The sequence below is a fragment of the Rhineura floridana genome, chromosome 18, assembly GCF_030035675.1.
Source record: "Rhineura floridana isolate rRhiFlo1 chromosome 18, rRhiFlo1.hap2, whole genome shotgun sequence".
In the NCBI taxonomy this organism is placed as follows: Eukaryota; Metazoa; Chordata; class Lepidosauria; order Squamata; family Rhineuridae; genus Rhineura; species Rhineura floridana.
The window spans coordinates 173432-193753 of NC_084497.1; the positions used below are offsets into that span (position 1 = coordinate 173432).

General features: G+C 47.6%; 1 protein-coding gene and 1 non-coding gene across 2 annotated transcripts in view; both read left to right on the forward strand.

Annotated features, from left to right (window-relative positions):
- Positions 1-2336: 2336 nt before the first annotated feature.
- The window catches only part of ZBTB7A (zinc finger and BTB domain containing 7A), a 41292-nt gene continuing 23306 nt past the window's right edge, over positions 2337-20322 (forward strand). Inside the window, exon 1 of the mRNA XM_061601093.1 lies at positions 2337-2797. The gene's annotated coding sequence lies outside the window, so the exon portion shown is untranslated. The remainder of the gene's footprint in view (positions 2798-20322) is intronic.
- Positions 6337-6496, forward strand: LOC133373000 (U1 spliceosomal RNA). The gene has a single exon (XR_009759598.1). It is a non-coding gene; the product is annotated as a U1 spliceosomal RNA (small nuclear RNA).

The following is a 20322-nucleotide window of genomic DNA, read 5'->3' on the forward strand; positions in this document are numbered from 1 at the left end:
GAGGGTTGTGGAACTGAAAAGGCCAAGTTGTCTCTCCCTAGTCAAGAAAGAGCCCTCCAAAAGGCTTCAGAGATGATTGTATTCCATGCTTTTGGTTTTAGTTTCAGCGTGCATTGTCAGGCTTCTTCAGTGGGAGAGATAAGAAACTGGGCTCACCCCACCAGCTCTGCCAGAAGACCAGATCCATCAGGCACCTCCTACCCCTGAAGCGTTTCTATGCCAGCCGCTCATCGTAAGAACGACTATTTGAGAATGGTGCCTGAATTTGCTTTTTTCCTCTTCCCTCCCTGGCCCTCTTCCCTTGCGTGTCGTGTCTGTTACATTATCGTGTTTTAATGAATTGTGTGTAAGCCACTCAGGGCAGGGTACAAATGCTCTCAAATAATGGTTTTTTTTCTTACGTGGCTTGTTACTGTCTTACAGTTGTAATTCTGCGGAATTCAAATTGTAATATAAGAAATGAAGCAAAAACATTTTTTTTAAATTGTACAGCTTCTAGCACAGCACATTACAATTGATACATGAGGTAGAAAAAACATTTAAGAGCTAGTTTGTTCATAATGCAACAAAATATTAAGCAGGAGGTAACCCTTCTGAGGACCACTTCTGAGAAAGTGTGTTGAGGAGCCCTGGGTACCTATTGGGAGGAAGGGTGGGATATAAATTTAATCAATAATTCTTTAAAAATAAAGAGACCCTATTTCTTGCCCACCTCCACTTTCCCAGTCTGGTTTCTTTAAAAAAAAAAAAAATAAAACAATCCACCCGCCTCACCTCTTTCATTTTCTAAATCTAATTTTGGATTTTTAATTAAAAAAAAATAAATTCATATTATACACAACAAATATACCGATAACTAAAGAGAGAGAGAGGAGGGTGGAGTAAGGATTGTTCCGGTTGTAGATGGCAAGTTTTAGGGCTGTTGAACAAAAGATTCTTTCCAGAGATGGTCCTAACATGAGTCGTGGGAGGGTGAAATCCGTGCCCCAAGAGCAGCTTCAAATTTTATGAAAATAAACCTTGAGTGTCACAGAATTTGACAAGCGCGCGTTGAGTCCTCTCTTAATTGCTATACCAGTCTCTCCATAAGGGCCACCCTTAAGAACATCAGAAAAGACTGGCAGGTGGATCAGGCCAGTGGCCCACCTAGTCCAGCACCCTGTTCTCCCAGATGCCCATTATGGGAAGCCCAAAAGCAGGTCCTGAGAGCAACAGCAACTCTCCCTTCCTGCCCTTTCCAGCGGCTGGCATAGTGGTGTAGGGAACCTGTGGCACTCTGTATGTTGCTGAACTACAACTCCCATCAGCCCTAGCTAGCATGACCAATGGTCGGGGACGATGGGAGTTGTAGTTCCACAAACCTTTAGCATAGTGGCACCTACCTTTTGGAATTCCCTCCCCTTAAATATTAGTCTGGCGCCATCTCTTATCTTTTTGGCTCCTACTGAAGACCTTCCTCTTCCAACAAGCCTTTTAAGTAGAGACCTTAACCCAGTCTGCTCCTGTGTTGGAATAGTTTTTTAATATGTTCTTAAAACTTTTTTTAAAAATGTTTTTAAAGCTTTTAAGTTTTAATATATTTTAAAGTCTGTTTTTTATTGATGTTTTCAAGTGTTTGTAGTGCTTTTGCTTGCCGTCCTGGGCTCCCACTGGGAGGAAGGGCAGGATATAAATCTAATAAATAATCTGGAGGGCTACAGGTGCCCCACACATGCAGCCCCCAGGGTTATTAGCAGCCTTTGATATCCTACATGCATTTGTCTGATTTTCTTTTAATCAAGACATCCCAGTGGATGGCTGTCGGGCAAATTCGAATTCCACCGTTTGAACTCTGTGCTGCGTAAAGAAAGACGTTTTGGCACACTGGTTCTTGCCGAATCTTTAGCACCAGACTGGCTGTGTTTGGCTCCTTCGAGTATATCTCTCTGTGGTGCCTGCTAGTTTCCCCCCTCTCTCTCCCTTTTCCTGCTCCACTCCTCTGCTCTTTTGCTTGGAAACCATCGTGCAGGCGCAGCCCCCCGCTGATCTGCGTGTTCTGGGTTAGATAACATGGACAGCAGCCATGGCTTGGGGAGAGAGAGAGAGAGAGAGGAGGCAGCTGGGAGCACAGGGTCGTTTCTCGGCTGGGTGGGGTCGGGCGGAGGAGAGGAGGGGGAACCAGCAGAGGGCTTAGCCCTGTGCAAATCGCAACAGCCACAGCAGCAGCGATCCAAGCGTGTGCCCTTGGCACACCGAGGCAAAAGCGCCAAGGCAAGGCAGGGTGTGAGACGTGGCAGCGCTAGCCTAGAAGCGGGGTTGCGGTGGGTGGGTAGCTGGGGAGGGGTTGCCTTAAATGCTCCCTCTGGTCCCTTTTTTATATTTCCAGGCTTGCATTTCTCTCTCCTTCCTTGCAACAAAAAAACTCAGAGAGAGAGACTGGCTCAGCCAGTTTGCAAAAAGCAAAAAAGAAAGCGTGTCAGTTTCCGAAGAAGCCTGTCATGTCAATTTCACTTGGCCCAGAAACCAAAGCAGGCTTTCCCCTCCGGAGTGTGGGGCCGCTGCACCTTTAAGAGAAGGGAGGGACCCCTTTCTCTCTTTTTTTTTTACCCTGGGAGCAACCAGGAAGGGAGTTCACGGCATCATACGGGGCTTTGCATCTACTGTTAACAGTAGGGGCAGGAACAGCGGAGAGAGAGAGAGAGACCAGAGAGGGAGGAAGGGAGGACCGGCTGGTAGAGCTGCTCAGGAATTGACTCCAAACTCCAGGCGACCCCCTCCACTCTCTCCTCCTGGCTCCCACACGTTCAGGACCAACAAGGTAAGGACTCTGGGTTTCGGTCTGGTTTTGGGGAGTGTCAAGGAGATCTTATCCCCCCCCCTCCTTTAGTAAAAAAAAAAATGGGGGTCAGAGAGAGAGAGACTTTTTTTTTTCCTGCCCTCTCTTCCTCCTTCCTAAACCTGACTTACTAGGATCCTCTTTTTTATTTTTTCCCCTTAACTTTCATTTCCAGGGAAGCCGATTCCTTGTCAACAACTTTGCTTTGGCCATAAGGGTTGGATCTGTGTTGCTTTTGGAAGGTGGGGGAAAGTGTGTGTGTGAAGCATAAGGTCGAGCTAATGCGTGTAAATGTGTATGGGGCTTTTTTTTTTTTGAAGGAGGGGGCAGCGTGAAGGTGAAAGGAGCAAGCGAGGGGGGGAGAGGAGGTGCTTGCATTTAGATCCACGAGGTGCAATGTAGAATATATAAATATTGCAATATATAATATATTGCAATTTATATATATGCATATGCAATTAATGGGTTGGCCTGTCGTTTTGCATGAGGGAACTGCAAGGGTTGGGGGTGGCAATTAAGTGCAAATAACTTTCCTCCTCCTCCCTGCCAAAGACCCTTTTCTGTGCTGCGTTGCATACGTTGTACTTGCTGATGCTGGGGGCAGGATATGTGGGCTTTTTTTTTTAAGGGAGGGGGCTTGCAAGCCTCAGGGAGAGGGGAGAGGGGGGAAATGTCTGTTTCTTGGGAATTGTAGTCTTTCCCTCGCGCGGCGGCCTGCAGGTGCAATGGACGCGGGACTACATCTCCCGAGATGCTCAGCGGCGAGGCCTTGCTTCGTCCTTCCGCGTGGGGCGCGCTGACAGGCGTCCGCGGCGGCCAATGGGAAAGCTGCCAGCGTCTTCTTCCCCCCTCTGGTCCCCGCCGTCGCCAATGGCGGGCCTCGGGGGCGGAAGCGGGGAAAGGGAAGGGAAAGCGGCTAAGTGCTCGAGCGGGGCTACGGCCGGCCCCTCCCCGGGGAGAGAGGTGGGGTCCTCGGGCGCGGCGAGCAGGAAATGCCGGGGATGCGAGGCCTAGCGCAAGGCCCGGGCGGGGCTTCACCTTTTCTCCCAGCTTCACCAGTGGGGGCTAAGAAGGGTAGAGGAAGGCCAGTTGAGGCGCCGGGCTCCTTCTCGCCCTCCTGAGGGGAAATCTATCTATTTTTTTCCGTTGGGGGAGAGGGAATTTGAGCAGGGGGGCTGGCACTGAAGGCGGCTGTTGGGGACGGGCCCTAAAGAGGTGCGTCTGGGCAGACACTTTGCTTGGGCTGAAATCCTGATATTTAGGGGTTAAACGTGGCGGTGGGGTGCATATTTCTTGGGGGGGGGGAAAGATGGAGAGGCAGAAGATGGGGGCATGAAATATTTTGAAAATATAGCATCGTGTTTAAGCTGATACTATCATTATTATTGCTACTACTGTTGTTGATGATAATAAATAAACTTGTTAGTTGCTTGTTACCCAAAAGTTTCCAAGTGTCTTGCAACACATTTTAAACATAAACATCACGTAGATACATTATACCACTTAAGAAATCATACAAAACATCTACCATTCTTTAGTATAAATATATATACTCACACACAAACATATTATTGTTCTGACCTTTACATCGCACCTTTTCTCAAAGGAGCTCAAAGTGGTGTACAAACCTGGCTCCACCCTCCTGATTATATCCTCACAACAACCCTCTGAGGTAGGTTAGGCTGAGAGAGACGGTGACTGGTCCCCAAGGACACCCTGTGAGCATCGTGGCCGAGTGAGGATGATGTTCTAACCACTACACAATACTGGCTACCATACACACTAATAGCAACCCTTCATAGCAGCCGCAGGAAGCGTTGGCTACTGAGTTGTGAACCAACAGGGCCCTTAGTCCAAATCTCTCCCATCAACTTGCTAAGTAGTGGTGGGGGCGGAGGGTTTAAATTGTTAGATACTGTATTTTTTAAAAATAGTTTTGTTGTAAGGTGTCCAGAGAATATTTATCAATGGGTGGCTACGTGCATTTGGCAAATAGTAATTTTCTTTATAAAAGTATTTATATATGTCTATCTTGTTAAAAGAGCAGGGTGGTATACAGCAATTGTTTTTAAAAAAGCATTAAAAGCAGCACATAACAATAATTAAAATGACTGCTCAAGAAAAAAATTAAAAGACCTGCATTGTTGTCGGAACCTGTGTGAAAAAGGTCTAGAAGAGATGCCTGAAAGTCAAAAGGGAGGGTGCCTGCCGCATCTCTGCTGGAAGAGTGTTCCACAGAATGGGAGTGGTGACACTAAATGCCTGACTTCTGGTTGAGGCTAGTTGGGCCCCTGTCACACGGGGAACGACTATCCATGCTCCTCCAGATGATCTCGGTGATCGGGCTGGGATATAAGAACTCAGGTGATCCTTAAGGTATCCTGGACTCAAATTGTTCAGGGCAACACAAGAACCTTGAACCTGGGCATATGGGCAGCCAGTGCAGATGCTTTAGCAAAGATGTTACATGCTGTTGGCATCTGCCCCCATCAGCAGTCTAGCCGCTGCCTTCTACATCAGTTGGAGCTTCCGGACCAGGCCCACTTGCAGCCCCTATGGACCTCTCCACATAGAGTGTGTTGCTCTGGGTTACCCCTAAGGACTTCAGCTGACTTTCTTTTAAGGCTTCACGTTGCTTTACACATGGACAGATGGCCTAGCGTTGTGGACTAGTAACTTTGGGTGACCTGTTTGCATGGTGTCTGTAATATGATGCGGTATGGCTCAGAAGCTTGAGTTATGCCGCAGGAAGTCTCTTGGTTCAAATCTTGCTGCCTTTCTTTATTTCTAGGCCGTTCTTCAAGCGGTTAGAGGCAGTGGACACGGTCTCTCCTTTGTCTTCACGCATTCGCCCGCGAGATAGCAACTGACTCAGCGGGCTGCATGCTGGAGTCTTGGGATTTGAACCTGGGTTTCCCTGGTCCAACATTCTGGCTCTTGCCATGAACTCACTTAGTGGTATGCAGCAAGTCAGCTGATCTGAGGGAAGGGGAAAGAGCTCTACCTCTGGATTTTGAATGCACTTGGCCTTCTGCTTTTGTCTGTGGAATATAAGGAGAACATTGCTGGCCTACCTAAAAGGGTTGTTTGTAAGGATTGATGAGAAAATGGAAAAGAAGGGCTTTTGACTCCTCAAAAGCACCGTATACATAGATGATGATGGTGATTTAGTGGGGAGGGGAAATGGTACTCAGGGGAATTTGGGAAGAGGGTATGGCAAAGAACATATACAGTCTACTGGGCCAGGCCAATGGCCCATCTAGTCCAACATCCTCACAGTTGGAGACAGCCAGATGACTCTTCTGGGAAGCCCACAAGCAGGACCTGAGTGCAACAACACTCTCCCCTCCTGTGGTTTCCAGCAACTGGTATTTGGAAGCATACTGAGGGCCTGATCCTCCGTAGGATATTCCACATAGGAAACTGTTATATACGGTAAGAGCATGAGGCTGTATAGCTTTGTAGACATAGCAACTTTGGATGACTCCTTTGCATGGTGTCTGCATTTATTTGGCTGTTGCATACTGACCTGGCAGGAGAGATACCATGATCATGAAGGTGGTTTTCCCAGGGTGAGGCTCATCTATTGCACTCCGGGGGTGCTGACCCCTGCGATTTCCCCAAATGTGGGAAACTCAACTGCATACTATTTGACCGTTGTGATTGACAGTGGCTCTCCAGGGTTTCGGAGACGGGAGCCTCTCTCAGCGTACCTGGAGGTGCTGGGGATGGGACCTTGAACCTTCTGCCCTGCCCCTGCCCTAGAAAGAAATTATTATTATGTTTGTTATTATTATAAGAAAGCTAAGATTCCAGCTCTCACAGCTCTGCATTGGAGGGCTGACTTAAACAGGGATGTAGGACGCTGTCTTATACTCCTCTCATCTCGCTTGGGACTGTCTGCACTGACTGCTGGCGCCTCTGTGGGGCTTCGGATGGGACGTTTGGGAAGAACCGACTGACATGGTTTTGGTTTTTAAAAAAGAAACAAGTGCCCTGTAGTAAGGTTAGAAATTGTGGTGCCCTCCAGATTTTGCTGGATCACATTGGCCACGCTTGCTGGGCTGATGGGGGCCCCCCAGGAAGGTCCACAAGGTCCGCTGCCCTTGTGCAAAAGGGTAACATAGAATAGTAGAGTTGGAAGGGCCCTATAAGGCCATCCTGCTCAATGCAGGAATCCAAATCAAAGCATTCCCAACAGGTGTCTGTCCAGCTGCCTCTTGAACGCCTGCAGTGTCGGAGAGCCCACTACCTCCGTCGGTCATTGGTTCCATTGTCATATGGTAAGAGTGAGTGCTGCTTCTGGTAGGGCCTAAATAAAAGCAAGGAAGCGGCGTGATTCGGCGAGCAGAAGGGGACTGGGCCATTCTCAAGGCCAGCCGAGGTGGGCTGATGGCTGCAGATGTAACTAACAGCGCAGATTTCATTGGGCTTGTATATAGCCACGGGGCTGCTCCCTGGTGGTGAAGGACGGTTCTTCTCCAGGTAGGTTGGAAAAACATCCAGTTCTTGCCATTCAGGGCTGATCTGCGTTACGTTATTTACATGTGTTGGATGAGCCGGTAATTTTTATTTTCCGAGCTGGGCTGGGATATCCGCACTCCCTTTTGCAAGAGTCAGACTACGTCAAGTCCTGAATTCTGATCATCTGGGAATGTGGAGAGCGTGGCTGAAGCTGCCAAGGGGGCATTTTACAGTTTGGTGGCAGCTTTAAAAAAATGTTTTCTCGTGGCACTTCTGATGGAGATGTACAGCCGGTGGCTTGTCAGGGTAGTTATATGCTATGGCCAAATGACCACCCCGTAAAGTGTGGTTAGTGTGTCAGACTAGGACCTGGGCGACCCAGGTTGAAATCCCATCTGGGTTTGAAGCCCACTGGATGGCCTTGGTTGCTGTCCAGTTGCTGTCTCTCTTAGACTGACCTACCGCGCAGGGCTGTTAGGATAAAATGGAGAGGGGAAGAACTAAGAGCTCTTTGGAAGAAACACTGTATAAAAATGGAAGGAAAGAAGGAAGTGTGTGTATCCCCAGACTTCTTGAGCCATGTCGGTTGCCCTCGAAGGGTGACCCACACACTTAGGTCCTATCCACGCTGTACATTTAAAGCAGTATAATACCACCTTAAACACGCATGGCTTTCCCCACCCCAAATCCTGGGAACTTGTTTGTCCAGGGTGCTGAGAGTTACTTGGAGACCCCCTATTTCCCTTTGCAGAGCGACAATTCCCAGTGTGGTTGACTAATCAATCCCTCTTTCCCAGGGAACTCTGGGGATTGTCACTCTGCGAGGGGGACCAGGGGGTCTCCTAATAACTCTCAGCACCCTGGACAAACTACAGTTCCCAGGATTCTCTTTGGAGAAGCCATGACTGCTTAAAGCCGCACGATGCTTCTTTCAAGGTGCAGTGTAGACAGGGCCCAGCTGATGGCCCTTTTTCTACCGTCAGAGTGGAAACGCGGACTGTGGGTCTGAATCGGCACATCCAACTCTCTAAACTTTCATGCCGTCAACAACACAGACGCTGAAAGGCTTGGAATTTGGATGCACGGGGTGGTGGTGGAGGAAACCAGAGCAAAGCAGACAGGGCCTTAAATCCAGGGAGGCAGAATCTGATCTGAAGGGGCAGGTGAGCACAGATGTGTTTGGGCTTGTATGCCTTCCAGTGCTCAGAGGAAGAGGGGGGGTGGGGAGCATGCAAATTTGTACCGGCTCGGCCTCCCCCCTCCGTGCTTTTTTTTGGCAGCCCAGCCAAGAGTGGAGGAGGCCTTCTCAAAGACTGATTGTGTATTCTTCCCCAATCTCCACCCTTCCATTCCCCCCCCCTTTCCTTCATACCCACGTCTCCCACTGTCTGGGCTTAACCCGTAGGGCTGCCTTTGCAGAGTGGTTGCTGTAGCCTTTTGGGGAGCCTTGCAGAGCACACTGGAGATTTTCTTGTTGAAAAGAGAAGCTCTTAAACTGACCTTGTTTGTTTGGTGTTTTTTTCCCCCTCGGTGGAGTAGAACTTGGAAATCTGGACTGCAAAGGCCCCCGCATGCTGTTGCCTTTGACCACTTCCTCGGCTCGAACCAGCAGACTTGAGCATTCCAGCCTTGCATGTGTTCCTGTTCCATGTTAGGTGTTTGGGGTTTTTTTGGTTCCTGGCTTGTCTGTATACAGCGTAGTTTTCCCACGAAGGTCAGGTGATGTACCTGAAGGTCACCATGCACTTTCCCTCCCCATCTGTGGCTCTGATGGGCGCGGAGCATTTGGCAGGGGGCACGCAGCTTCTCTGAAGAAGGTGCAAAGGTCTGCCTTTTTGATAGGCCCTGCGCCTTGCATGCTAGCAGGTCCCAGGTGCAGCCCTTGGCATCTCTAGGTAGAACTGGAAAAGGCCCCTGTCTGAAACTCCGCAGAGTTGCTGCCATCAGAACACGAAAAGAGCCTGCTGGATCAGGCTAGTGGCCCATCTAGTTGTAGAATCATAGAATAGTAGAGTTGGAAGGGGCCTATAAGGCCATCCAGTCCAACCCCCGGCTCAATGCAGGAATCCAAATCAAAGCATTCCCGACAGATGGCTTTCCAGCTGCCTCTTGAAGGCCTCCAGTGTCGGAGAGCCCACTACCTTTCTAGGTAATTGGTTCCATTGTCGTATTGCTCTAACAGTTAGGAAGTTTTTCCTGATGTTCAGCCGAAATCTGGCTTCCTGCAACTTGAGCCCATTATTCCGTGTCCTGCACTCTGGGACAATGGAGAAGAGATCCCGGCCCTCCTCTGTTCTCATAGCCTCCTGTTCTCACAGTGGCCAACCCGGTGCCCATTATGGGAAGCCCACAAGCAGGGCCTGTGTGCCAAGAGCAACTCTCCCCTCCTGTGGTTTCCAGCAACTGGTAGACAGAAGCATACTGCCTCCAACGGTGGAGGCAGAGCATGGCCATCATAGTTGGTAGCCATTGATAGCCTTTTCCTCCATGAATTTGTCTAATCCTCTTTTAAAGCCCTCCAAGTTGGTGGCCTCTTGCATGAGCAAATCCCAGAGTTTTAACTGCGCTACGTGAAGAAGTTCTTCCTTTTGTCTGTCCTTGAGTTTTCCAACATTCAGAAACATGCCAGTTAGAATAGACCGGTAGCTCTCAGTTTTTTGTTGTTTCGTGTGCCGCTTTGAAAACCGCTGGGAGTCTCACCGGACTGCTTCGTAAACCCTTTTTGTTCAGCGTTTCAAAGCACGCACATAGCTCATGTTTCAATAACAGTTTTATTTCTTTAGCGCTGACGTTGTGGAAAACAGCACCGTGTTATGAAAGCCACATTCTCTGGGCCAAGCTGCTGAGAAGGGTCCTTCTTTATATATATATTTAAATGATTGCAAAAAATAAAATCATTGCAAAAGAAGAAAAAGGGTTGTAACCAACTTCTACTCGGAGCAAACCTATTGAAATCAATGGATCTAAGTCAGCCACGTCTGTTTTCAGTGGCTTCACCCTAAGCAGTGGTGGCTAGCTTATATGGGCAAATAGGACGCTTGCCCCACCAATCTCAGTTTGCTCTCTGCTAAGCCCCCACCTCCCAACCTTCTTACAACCAGTTCAGGGACAAACCTGGCTTCCATTCTTCCTCCTCCTCCATTCTCCTGTTGTTTTTGCAGAACTTAGCAGGGAGGAAGATGGAGGCAAAGCTAGAATGAGTTCCACCTCTCATTTGCTTTGGCTCCGCCACTCATTGGCTCTACAGTTAGGCTCCTTTCTTTCCGCCCCTCCAATCTCAATGTGCCCCAGACTCTTGAGTACGGTCTAACACTGGGTACGACCAAACATATTTAATCTCTGCATAACTTGGTAATATCATGCATCCTTATGCAAAAAGTCAATAATGGTTTACGAAGCGTTATATAACTTATTAGGTGCCCTCGGTCACTGTTTAAGCACAATGTCAAATTATATGAGTGAAACTGATGTATAAGGTGGAACATTGTTTGGAATTCTGCATTCCAAAGAGTAACACATTTTCAATAAATTTGTTTGGTGCACGTCTTTCCAATATTAATGTATATAACAACAACAACAAAATGTTTTTAAGATTAACAGAAACGTTTTCAAGATGTTTTGTTTTCAGATGTTTTTAAAAGGTGCTTTGTTTTAATGCGACTTTTGTTTTTAAGATGCTTTCAAGTGCTTTTGGTGTTTTTGTTTGCTGACCTGGGCTCCTTCTGGGAGGAATGGCGAGATATCAATTGAATGAATAAATAAATAATAAATAATGTATGTTTTGTCAACAGAGCTATGCATACTTGCAGGCAGCATGTTTCTAAATACCAGTTGCTGAAAATGGCAGGCGGGGAGAGTTGCTGTTGCACTCAGGTCCTGCTTGCCGGCTTCCAATAATGGGCGTCTGGTTGGCCACTGGTAGGACATAGGATAGGCTAGATTGGCCACTGGCCTGACCCAACAAGACTATTCTGCTGTTGTGATGTTTTTGTATCATTGCTAGATGTCACCTGGTTTATCCAATTTCTAGTTTCTTACTATGACTAATCTGGCTGCAGCGATCATAGCTGTTGCAGGTTCCAAACCTTCATAGTTGACTATGCCTTTCAGATATCCCAGTGAAGCGTATTTTGGTGTTCAGATTACCAGACCTCTAATGTAGAGTACTAGGACCAGGATACCTGATAGATTCTCTCACCCCTTATATACCCCATCGATCACTGCGCTCTGCAAGTGAGGGCCTCCTGCAGATACTGTCTTATCATACTGTCTTCCACACAACATAGGAAGCGGACCTTTAGTGTTGCAGCACCTGCCCTTTTGAATTCCCTCTCCTTAAATATTAGACAAGCGCCGTCTTTTCGGTGCCTACTGAAGACCTTCTTCCTCTTTCATCAACCCTTTTAAGTGGAGACCTTATCCCAGTCTGCATCTGTGTTGGAGCTGTTTTTAAGATGCTTTTAAAGGTTAAGGTGTTGGACCATGAACTGGGAGACCAGGGTTCGAATCCCCACACAGTCACGGAGCTCCCTGGGCGACCTTGGGCCAGTCACTGCCTCTCAGCCTCAGAGGAAGGCAATGGGAAACCCCCTCTGAATACCGCTTACCACGAAAACCCTATTCACAGGGTTGCCATAAATCAGAATTGACTTGAAGGTAGTCCATTTCCATTTCAAAGATGTTTCTATGCTTTATCATCTGTTTCCCTGCCTGGTAGGCAGGATATAAGTTTTAATAATAATAGTTAATAATAAACTAGGCTAGATCAACCAGTGGTCTGATGACCAATGGTTTAATGCAGCTGGGGCATTGTGTACACAGTCCTATGTCCTCAGTACCTGGGGAGTGTCAGTCCTATTTGTTGTTGTTATGTGCCTCCAAGTCGACTACAACTTATGGTGACCCTATGAATCAGTGACCTCCAAGAGCATCTGTCATGAACCACCCTGTTCAGATCTTGTAAGTTCAGGTCTGCGGCTTCCTGTATGGAATCAACCCATCTCTTGCTTGGCCTTCCTCTTTTTCTACTCCCTTCTGTTTTTCCCAGCATTATTGCCTTTTCTAGTGAAACGTGTCTTCTCATTATGTGTCCGAAGTAGGATAACCGATGGTGAAGATGATAATAAACAAGGCACTGGCTGTCAGTAAGCTGGCAATTTGCCCCTGTGCGGAGACCCTATCATGCCTCTCATAACTAATGTGGCCCCTGATTTTTCTCATACTCTCCTCCTTTGGTCGGAAATTCTGAGCCATGCAAAAACTTGATTTGCCCAAGTCACGCAAGTTAAGGAAATGCACTCCGCAACATTTATGTACGCATTACGGAATATCAGGTGGCTGTTCTTTTGTGGCCGGCTTTGGTTAGAACCGGTGTGGGGAAACCTTTAGCCCTCCAGATGTGGCTGAGCCACAACCCCCGTCAGCCCTAGCACGGCATGGCCAGTGGCTAGGGAAGATGGCATTGTAGGTCGACAACATCTGGAGGGCCAAAGTGTCCCTGCGCACCTGAGCCAAAAGCCCTCTCTGCAACCACAGTCCTTTCCAACTGGAGGAGAGCGTTCGCAGGAATCTGCAGCCAGGTGGCAGAAGCAAGTGTTGGCTTTTGTTTGTCGTCGTGCAAGGAAAAAGGCTGTGGCTCAGTGGTTAGAGCCCCTGCTTTGCATGCAGAAGGTCCCAGGTTCAGTCCCCTATGGCATCTCTGGGAAGGGCTGGCAGAGACCCCCGCCTGACACCCTGGACAGCCGCTGCCAGTCCTGAGCTGGATGAGACCAGCGGGTTGACTCTGAATGCCTTGCACGATTATGAACCCCCAGAATTCCCTGGGAAGAAGGATTGATTGTTACACCCCTCCGGGAAGATTTATTTATTTATTGCATTTGTATACCGCCCTATAGTCGAAGCTCTCTGGGCGGTTTACAACACTGGGAATACTCTGGGATACTCCCGAGAGAAAGTATTGCTGATACTTCTGTGGATTGGTCTGTGGCATTCCTTTGTCCTGAGGATTTTGTAGAGGCTTCTAGCATGACCGCTATAGCCGAGGAAGGACACTATGATTGCAAACTTTCCATCTCTGGCTCTCAGCCTGGTAGGTTTTCTGGGGTTTAGATCTTCTCTTCAGGGAGTTCCTAAGCCTTGGAAAGCAAACATTTAATCGCTAAGAGGATGCCGGATTGCTGTTCCCTTGTTTTCTTTTTCGTCCGAAGCGTCGGTGTAATAAGGGTTGGTGGGACAAAGCAGGCCGTTTTAGAAGATGTGTCGTGCAGAGCTTAAATGCACCATTATTTTGACCTAGAACGGCATTGGCTTAAAAATAAAGCGGAGGCCCTGATGGAGAGGAGTATTCCTGCTTTAATAATCGTTTTGGCTGCAGTTCAAGCCTGTTCTGGGAAAAGTGGGAGTGAAGAGGCACCACCCGAATGAAGTCAAGATGGTCGGATGTGGTCTTTTGTCTTTTGTGAGTGTGTTCTCTCGGCGGAGAATTGCACTTGCACGTTGTGGAATTGGCTGGGCTGAAGGTGCAGTGTTGTTCAGCTGACTCTAGAAAGTCCACAAAAGAAACGAGACCTTGCTTTGCGGAGCTCCTTTCCTCAGAAGCTTGTTGTCTGGGCAAGGATGGCTCCCCTTTCCGATATGCACGATTTGCTTGGAGGTTACCCGCTTTTAAATTAAGGAGGCTTCTGAGTTACGATGCGGCATGGCGATCTTTCAAGAGGTTGTATTAGGATCCTACCCAGACCCTTAGACCTTCTGCTGAGGCCCTCCTCCAGGTCCCCCTTCCGAGAGAGGCTCGCAGGGGGATGCCAAGGGAGAGGGCCTTTTCAGTGGTGGCTCAGCATTTGTGGAGTGCTCTCCACAGCAAGGCCTGCTTGGCGCCTTTGCTGACATCTTTCTGGCGCCAGGTAAAGAACTGAGATGAAGTTGTCTTGTTAATAATAAGCGATTTACCAATCTGATGATGATCTGTTCAGGTGCTCTCTGTGTCATTAAGTCCAGCGTGGCCCTAACGGAGTGGCACGGATCCTCTGGGTTTTCATTAAAGAAAGTAATGAAAGTGTCTTCTAGTGGAGGAGCTGGTGGATCAAAGCAGCAGATGCGAAGATATTACAAACGCGTCTCATCTCTCTTTCTAGATGGGAACCTTTGGGGCAGAAGAGGTGGTTTTGAAATGTAGTGAATAATTTAAATATGCGGTAGCTTTTGTGGGCCTTATTTGTGCCGTGGTAAATCTGTTGGCTTTTAAGGTCACCTGAGACTCTCGCTCAGTCTCTTAACGTTTGTGCACTTGTGAAAGACACCATTGTTGGGAGCCTGTGTGAAAACAAAACTTGTACATTTGTGATCCGGAATTGATGAAGATGTGAGCGTTTGTTTGCATATGTACAGGCTGCATGCGCGTGTCGCCATACTCCTGGGTTTCTGGCTGACCCTGGTTTCTTAAAAAGATTTTTTGTGTTGCTACTGACCATGGTTTCTTGTGAACGAGCAGCACTCCCCTGGGAAGTGGAATAACTGACGAAGCCTTAGCTTCCCATAACAATTGTCCCAGGGCCAATATCTTGCTTCCTAACTGGCCACAATCAGCAAGCCAAAAAGAGATCATGACTTCAGGTTGCCTAGTGATCATGGCTTGTTAGGGACGGTGGTTTGTTGTGCCCTGGGCTCCTCAAGAAACCAAGGTTTGTTTGTTCCACTCAGGCCAGGAGAGGAGCAGTCGGGCATGCTGCTTCTTTGCAAGAAACCATGGTAAGCCAGAAATTCTGGCTTATCCTTACATGCAAATATATCTGTCTGTCATTATCTGTAACTACACCAGCATAATCTGTAATATCCATGCCCAGGTGCCACTTAGTTGTCCCTGTTTCCATCTTCGCAGCGGGGGAAGTGTTTCTGTTATCGCATGAGCCTTAATGTTAGTTTCCAATATCTGTGCCTTTTGACGCTTGCCTGAAGATCTGCATGACCCAACCACCTCTTTACATTTCTAACGTCTAAAACCAAGGGGGGACACCCACTTTAATAATAATAATAATAATAATAATAATAATAATAAATTTAATTTCTTCGTCGCCTATCTGGCCAATGGCCACTCTAGACGACTTACAAAATTATTAAAATACAATTAATAAAATACAGTAATACAATAAAAACAATAGATCTGCAACAACAATATTAAAACTGGGTAGGAGGCATTACAATTATATCAGTTAACCCTCCCCGGATACCCCGAAGGCCTGCTGAAAAAGCCAGGTCTTTAAGGCTTTCCGAAATACATTTAGGGAAGAGGCATGCCGGAGATCTTGTGGGAGGGAGTTCCAAAGAGTGGGGGCCGCCACTGAGAATGCCCTCTCTCTTGTACCCGCCAATCTGGCTGTTTTTGTTGGCGGGATTGAGAGAAGGCCCTGTGCGGCCGATCTTGTCGGGCGGCATAATTGGTGGCGCTGAAGGCGCTCCGTGAGATAAACTGGGCCGAAACCGTATAGGGATTTAAAGGTCAATACCAACACCTTGAATTGGGCTCGGAAAACAACTGGAAGCCAGTGTAGGTCGAACAACACTGGTGTGATGTGATCTCGGCGGCGACTATTCGTAAGTAGTCGAGCCGCCGCATTTTGTATCAGTTGTAATTTCCGGACCGTTTTCAAGGGTAACCCCACGTAGAGCGCATTACAGTAGTCCAAACGAGAGGTGATCAGGGCGTGTACCACCAGTGGGAGCTGATGAACAGGAAGGTAGGGTTGCAGCCTTCGTATGAGGTGTAGTTGGTACCAGGCTGCCCGGCTCACTGCCGAAATCTGAGCCTCCATGGACAGCCTGGAATCAAGCACAACCCCAAGGCTGCGGACCTGGTCCTTTAGGGGTAAACTCACCCCATTGAACTTCAGGTCAATGTCACCCAACCTTCTCTTGTCCCCCACAAGTAGTACCTCGGTTTTATCGGGGTTCAACTTCAGCTTGTTCCTTCCCATCCATCCACTCACGGATTCCAGGCACTTGGACAAGGTCTCCACAGCCAACTCTGGTGAAGATTTAAACGAGAGATAGAGCTGAGTGTCATCCGCATATTGATGACACTGCAGCCCAAATCTCCTGATGATTGCCCCCAGCGGCTTCATATAGATGTTAAATAGCATGGGAGAGAGGATAGAGCCCTGTGGCACACCACAATTGAGAGGCCAAGGGTCTGATACCTCCTCCCCCAATGCCACCTGTTGGTACCTGTCGGAGAGAAAGGAATGGAACCACTGTAATACAGTGCCTCCAATTCCCAATCCCTCCAGGCGAAGCAGAAGGATACTGTGGTCGACTTTGATGTAGTGCTTAAAGCCCATTCAACTATCTGTTATATTTGACTTTCTTTCTGTGACTAAGACTTTCTTGTTCCAGCAGGCATTTTAAGGTAGTGTTTGGTTTTATGATAATGCCATTATTTGTTTGTTTTTTAATGAATGGCTTGTTTTGATGTACACTGCTTGGAAAGGCTAATGGTTCACGAGTGGTATATAAATGAAATAAATAGCGTAGACAGCTTTAAGGGGGGGGAAGGATCGGACAGCTTCGTGGAGGCGTAGAGGTTGATTGATGACTCTTAATTATGGCAGTGCGGAGGGGGCATCTATTTTTTATTTTCTTATATTTATTAACATTTGTGTGTTTCAAAATACATCAATGCAGTGTGTAACAAAAAAACCCCTGTATAACAACCATTAAAAGTACAGTGAAAACAAAGGTCAGCTATTGCAAAGAAGACATCTTCTTAACCGCCCGCATAAGCCTGGCATTAAGGGAGGTTTTCAGCAATCCTTTATAGGTTAAAGCAGAAACCACCTGCTGGATCTCTGTTGGCAGAGCGTTGCAGAGAACTGGGCAAATCTTATGAGTTGGAAGGGGCCTATAAGGCCATGGAGTCCAACCACCAGCTGCCTCTTGGATGCCTCCAGTGTTGGAGAGCCCACCACCTCCCTAGGTCATTGGCCCCATTGTCGTACCGCTCTAACAGTTAGGAAGTTTTTCCTGAAGTTCAGCTGAAATCTGGCTTCCTGTCACTTGAGCCCATTCTTCCATGTCCTGCACTCTGGGATGATCGAGAAGAGATCCCAGCCATCCTCTGTATGACACCAAAGGCTCAATTTCATGTCGATGTTAAATGAGCCTCGCCAACTTGGGAGACAACCGGCGCCACTCCTGCAGATGATCTCGGTGATTTTGCCTTTCTGCCCTGTTGGACGGCTTCCCAAAGGCACACTGGCTGTCATGCCCATCTTAAGGCAGAGGTAATCTCTTGAGGATGAGCCGTGTTGGCTGGAGATGATGGGAGTCTCCCCCCAACAACATCTGGAGGGCCACAAATGTTCTCCATCCCTAATCTAAGATGGCACATTCACTACTGCAGATAAGGCCATCCAGATGTGCATTGTGTTTTTGAAGCCACTTAGACCACATTCACACCATATGTTTATTCCACTATGATTGCACTTTCAACAGCCATGGTTTCCCCCAAAGAATCCTGGGAACTGTAGTTCATGAAGGGTGCTGAGAGTTGTTAGATCTGGGTTTCCCCTCATAGAGCTACAAATTCTTGAGAAGCAGCCTTTCTCTTTGACGAAGACTCCGGAGACCAAATGCCAGTTTTTGGGAAAATGTGGGCTCTGACTGTTAAACTGCTCGGACAGCTATAGCTCTGTAAGTGGAATAGGGGGGTTTCCTAACAACTCTCGGGACCCTTCACAAACTACCCTTTCCAGAATTATTTGGGGGAAGCTATGATGGTTTAATGTGGAATCATAGTGGAATAATTGTATGGTGTGAATGTGGCCCTTCTTGTTGTTCAGATCTATTTATTTTTAGCACAAACCACACAGTTTGAAGTTTACAAACAGAAAAACCACCCCAGGACGTGCAAGAGTTAGGCCAAAGCCTTATGCAATTCCCAGTGCGTGGCAGCACAACAGCGTTGTCTTACCCGGATAGGTTCCCTGAGTGATGAGAGGTGTGAAAAATGCAATTGTGGAGGAAGCAAGGCCATAAAAAAAATTCCAAGGAACTCTTGTCCTATTATTAGGAGTTCTCTCTCTCGCCCTCCCCTTTTCTTCCTGCAAGACGAGATCGGAAAGTACAGCTAAAGAAAGGAAAGTCAAACAGCGTTCCTGCTTGTTCAGACATGAGATTACTTACAGCCAGAGAAGAGGGGGAAAATAAGGAAAAAAGAGGAAGAATTATCTGTTTCTGCAAGCTCACGGGCAGAAGTCCTTACCATTGAGTTAAAAAGAATAAGGGATAAGCTGTCCCGATGTTATTGGACAATTGGAGGAGCCCGGCTGCCAGATCAGGCCAGTGGCCCACCTTGATAGCCTTACCCTCTATGAACTTGACTAATATTTTTTGGACACCCAAATTGGTGGCTATCACTCTCTCCTGCAGGAGCAAATTCAGTAGTTTATCTGCTGTGTGAAGAACTTCCTTTTGTCTGTCCTGAATCTTCCAGCATTCAGCTTCATCAGAAGTTCCCCGAGTTTAAGTATTTTGAAAGAGGGAGAGAGAAAAACACCCCTTTCTCTATCCACTTTCTCCGCGCTGTGTGTAATTTCATACCCTTCTCTCGTGTCACTTCTGACTCGCCTTTTCCCTAAACTAAAAAGCCCCAAATGCTGCAACCTTTCCTCATGGGGGAGTTGCTCAGTCCCCTTGATCGTTTTTGGTTGCTCTTCAGTAACCCACCCTGGGACCTCTGCGTGAAGGGCGGGCAATAAATTCCGGTAATAATAACAACTCTGTAGTATCCTTTTTGAAGTGAGGTGGGTGCAACTGGGCACAGCATTCCAAGCATGGATCCGGCGGCCCTGAGTTCCAGGCAGCTTGCACTGTGCTCTACATTTTTGAGGATTTGCTAAGGAAATGTGGTTTCTAGCATGGGTTTCCAGCAAAACCGCCCAGGAGTGAGTGGGGGTTGTGGTGGTTTGAGTCAGGCTGCTTTCAGTGTGCTTTCCGCCCAAGCAATGTGTAGGAGAGGAATTAGAGTTCGCCGGCCCCCGTCTGTGCCCAGGAACAAGAGGCAAATAAAAATCCAGCCCACTTTATGAGATCCACGGCCCAGCCCAGTGGAAACTTACTGTGGAAATTCACCCACTCCTCAAAACCAGACTGCGGCGCTTTGCATGGCAGTTTTCTAGGGTGGTGAGTTAAACCTGTAGCTTTCAGATTGTTTTTATTATTTTTGGGTGCGATGGGGGAATACTTTGTTTTAAAAATTGCAGATTTTGCAAAAGGGGCTTAAATCTGGTTTTAAGGATGAAAATCTATTCTTTGGCACGGGCTTGCCTCTTTTGCTTGTAGCTGTGGCTCCCTATCTGCCTAATAAGCCTTAGAAAGTTGTCTCCACCTTTTGCTTTCTGTCTTTCTTTATAGGTGTCCAAATGATGGACTTCCTTTTTTTAAAAAAAATGAAAGCTAAGAGTCTGGGCCTCCTGCTGTGGGAGAAAGGAATGTGACCATGAAGTAGAAGTCTTTTAAAGTTCTACTCCTCAAATGAACTTAACTGATTTTTAGTTCTCTTGGCAATTATGGGAACAACTTGCAGGTGCAGTTGAGAGGTTTTTTTGAACTTCTCTTGACTGAACGAGTTCATTCCAAGCACAGGGCAAAAATTATGTGCCGAACCTGCCAAAACCTGTCCTCCCAACTTTTTGACATTTTTCTTCCTCTGCAAAAGGAGTTTCTCTTCTCTGTGGTCACGGCGGAGAAGCACACATGCCTGGGCGGCCTGTGTTCAGGCTGATGGAGTGGCATTCTTGGTAGATTTAAGTGCAGCTCCCCTGACGACATGGGGCAGAGAATTGGCAAGCCCTCCTTCGGGTGGAGTAACCTGTTCTAAGGCAACATCCCATTGCAACATCCCATGGTGACTTGCCTTGCTTCTGAAACGGCAGCAAAAGGCTGTCGATGTCTTTCAGGGAAGTGCCGCCCCATCCCTCTTGCCCCCATAACTGGAATAGCTGGCTCTGCCAGGTTCTGCTTGGTTCATGGCCTTGCCTGCCTTTACCTGG